This window comes from Oryzias melastigma, linkage group LG21, assembly GCF_002922805.2.
Source record: "Oryzias melastigma strain HK-1 linkage group LG21, ASM292280v2, whole genome shotgun sequence".
Classification (NCBI taxonomy): Eukaryota; Metazoa; Chordata; class Actinopteri; order Beloniformes; family Adrianichthyidae; genus Oryzias; species Oryzias melastigma.
In genome coordinates this window covers 2,586,827-2,591,185 of record NC_050532.1, presented here as the reverse complement: position 1 = coordinate 2,591,185, position 4,359 = coordinate 2,586,827, and positions in this window count along the sequence as shown.

Genomic DNA, 4,359 nt, shown 5'->3' with positions numbered 1-4,359 from the left:
CACGCGCGCGAGCGCACAAACAAACGCGCGCGCGCACAGAAACCTGTTCACAGAACAGAATTTGGACATTTTTACCCTCTGGGTGATTTAAATACTTCAAATATAGATATGTATAGTCATTGTATGTAGCAAAGGTTTGTAATAACACGTTTTGTAGCTGTAAATAAACATAAAAAAATACTCAATTAAAGTTTTTGCTTAACAATAAATTGAAATGGGTGTTACAATTGAAATTATACAAGTATTTTATAAGATATAGCCCAAATTAAAGGATGAAAACTGCTTTCTTTGTGTATTTAAAGTGTTCTTGTAGCATTTTTCTCATGAAGGAGGACATACATGTGTAGAAAATGATGTTTAAAATGACATTTTTGAGTATGTATTTATTATAATGGTCTTGAATCAGAAACAGATGCAAAATGTTGTTGGAAAGAGCTTGTAGATGGGACCTACAAGTTACTACGGCAAGCCGTAAGGCTCTTGCTCTGCTCAATTCTTATCCATCCACTTGGAGACAAATAGATCCATTTTCCTCTTTACTTTCCTCTTCTTGGTCAAAATTGTAAGACTGGATAGTTCAAATTTTGCTAGCCATTCTAGTCATACCGGTAATGTTATGTTAGGGTTGTGAGGGGCTGTAAGTTTGGAGGTATCGTAAACAGGTGGATGATGGGAAATGGGGGTAACCTCACTATTTGTCAACAGTCTCACCCACAACTCCGATCCAGATTTCTAATGAACTACAACAGCTCTGCTAAAAGCAGCATAATCCTAATTAAAAGACCACTGGGAGTGATTTGAAAATAGATCAAAAGATGATCGGAGAGGGAATTTAATGGATTTAATGAGTTGAATCTATAAAAAGCTTCATGTCTGATGTGTGCTGTCCCTTAGGGCTCAAACTTTCGACCCTCTTGGATTTTTGAGGCACATGTCACTTGGTGGATCTATCCTTTCAACATGTGTGTCACAGTATTTTGTGCATAAGTAAATAAACTATTTTTTTCTTAACATGTTGACCTGAATCAATCATGCATAAATAAACCAACGAGATATATCACCAGAGAACACACGCAGGCCTTTTACTTTTGTCCAAGACACGTAAAGAGCGACGCCATATTGGAATGGTGTAAAATCAATGAGACATGGCTTAGCAGACACAGTAAAATGACCATAAAATGCTTAATTTTGGTCTGGTATTAAAAAGGAAAAACCTCTGTTTATCAGAAAAATGATTCCTAAGTCATGGTAATGTTTTTATACAAAGTGCAACAAATGAACATCATTTCGAACTTTAAAAAAATAAATGTTATTATATAGGAATGCATACCAATGCATGGTTTGATTTTATTTAAATCTACACACAGACTAATTTTTATTGTTTTTGCAGATCTGTCTGAACAATTGTAACACAGCAGTAAACAGGTATCCACACCATTCCAATATGGCGTCCAACTTTGCTTACACAACAAGCTAGCATGTCATCTCTAGTTACATATCTTGTTGGAATAAACCATCTTGTTTTTTGACTTTCAGCTGCTCCTTTTAGGAGTCGCCACTTCTCCTCCTCATCTTTGGTCTTCCTCTTGACCTCCTTTCAAGTCGCTCCAACTTCGAGATCCTTTCACCAACTTTTCACCTTCCAATGTGTCCATCCTTCACCTGCTTCCCTTTCTATTCCTCATCCTCTCCATTGTCTTCCTCATTTCATCCTGACTGATCTTTGCTGCTTACTGCTCCACAACAGCCACCAATTCTGTTCTTTGCTTTTAAACTCTTCAAAGTTTTCCTTCCATCTTCCATTGCACTGATAATGTATTTCTATGATCATCAGTGAGAACTACATTTCTGTTCCGTATCAATGTTTACCGAAATGTTGTGAAAGTGTTTTATGATGATAATCAATAAGATACAAATTTTCTTGACTTGATCAGCAATGTGTAGTGATGATTATTGGATTAACGTGAAAATGTATTTTGATGAAAACCTAAAAGCATTACACATGTTACATGAAGTGTTATTCATATTAATGTTCACTAAAATCAGGTAAGAATGTTTTCTGAGGACAATAAATAAGTCTAGATTATGGTAGCTACATAAATAAATATTTTTATAAAATAAATACCACAATACAGGTGGGATTATATTATACAGTTGTTTCTTCCCACTAGATTTTCCACTTTATTAGAGAATCATTATACAGTAAAAGTCATGTGACTTGTGTGTGCCATGTTAAGAACTGCAAAAACACCCATTTATGACCACTAGCAATTACACTATTACGAAGATGGAATAATTTTCTTGCACTTGTTTATTTAGAGAGAAAATTATGGAGAGAAAATAGACTCACTCCGGTTTGGGGGTGCGTAATTCTTGATTTGTGCATAATAGGCACAAACAAATCCTAATTCATGCACAAACAAGAATTACACACCCACAATTCAGAGTGAGTCTATTTTCTCTCTATATTTATTTCTTTTTTTCAAAGTGTTACTTGATATCTTAAATTTTCATTGCAGTATTAAACTATTTTTTAAGCTTGAAATAAATCGGTAAATCAAATAAATCAAACACTTGTGGAACCTGTTCATTCATTTCCACCTCTGTCCTTGATAACCTGCCACACATCCTCGCTAATGTTCTTCCTTATACTGTTTTCACGGTCAGAGTTCATGTTAGACACCATTACCTCCAAACTGGCATCCAATGTAACTAAGTGACTTTTTTTCTTCAGTCTTTGGGTTTTCTCGGATAACGGAGAATGTTTAAAATCCAACCACACCCAACGAAGACGTCAAACTTTGCAGCACCGCCTGCCTTTCCATTTCAACAAAGTCTACAAGACTCATTCTTGTTTGGGCTTGTCTGGTTTGTTACTTTTGCATTGGCCATAATAACTGGTACCAGTTCCAGAAATTAAATTATTGAGCCAAAATTTTATATAAATCACTAAAACACTTTAAGAATGATTGGCTGAGGAGCATCGTCATCTTAGTCATCTTTTCGCTACTCAAAGTGCTAAATCATTGGCTACCAAGACTATTCTGCACTTTCCAGGAATGTTTTTTCTCTCATAACTTCCAGCCTACTATCCTTCTCTACTTTCATCTTAAATGTGCTGTAAAAAAGTCACAGATTGCACTGCAGACCATCAAGTGCTCCATTGTTTCTCAAACACTATATTTTTTATTATAATCAAAGAAAAAGTTGTATTATTTTACTATTATGCAATTATAATTATATTATTTCACTATCATTTTTTATTTCACCCTTGAAAAAGAGATTTCACCTTAATGGAATTTCCTGGTAAAATAAATAAAGATAATTAACAACCATTATATCAATGCTCATTTATATTCTCAGTTAAAGATCCACTCTGATAAAATGGTGTTTTGGTGTTTTTAACATGTGGCATTTTTCTCATGATGGAGGACATCTATAAAGAAAATTAAGCTTAACATTGTATTTCTGAGTATATATTTATTCTAATTGTTGTGAATCAGGAGCAGATAAAAAAATGCTGTTTGAGGAAAATGTTTGCTGTTGTGACACAGAAGTAATAATTGGGAAGCCTCGAGCTCACTGCTGTTTTTTTGCACCTGTAATGTTAGGATGTCATTGTTAGGGGTTGTAAGCTATAGATCGGTGATGGGAAGTGGAGGCGGGCTTATTCTGTGCCAACAGCTCCGGCCACAGCTCAAGACAAATTTCTAATGAGCCACTGTGGCTGGGCTGCACGGTGGCGCAAGTGAATTTAATTATTTTTTATTTTGGCAGAAAATGTCAAAATCATAATTTTAAAAATCACTTTACAATAGATCAAAAGATCTAGAGTGGGACTTTAAGCACCTAGAATTAGCCAGTGTAATTTTTAAATTTGCTCAACAAAAGACAGTCTTACCCTCTTATAATCTTAAAAAAAATAAGAGTCTCATCATACATAATAGACAATTCTGTTCAATCCATTAATTTCAACAACGATTTGATTTATTTTGTGGTTTTTAGTTGATGATACGATTCATAGTTGATATTTTTTTTTATTTTAATTACCGGATTCAATGATCTAATATGGATCCAGGACATCTTTAGCAAAAACTTCAACCATTAAGACTCAAAGATAAATACCTGATACTGAACAGTGAAGTTTTCCAGATTCCTGTTGCAACATAATCAAGTGTAAAGACGAAATAATGTCAAATCCATTCACATTTCATAAAGTTCAGCCCAATGTTGTTTTTGCACATCAAAATAATAAATGATTAGAACATTCTATCACAGAGTATGGTCACATGTCTGTGCTAAATTCAAAGTGTTTTTACTCACTGATGTGATGCTCATTTTTAAGCTTTAGTAAAATAA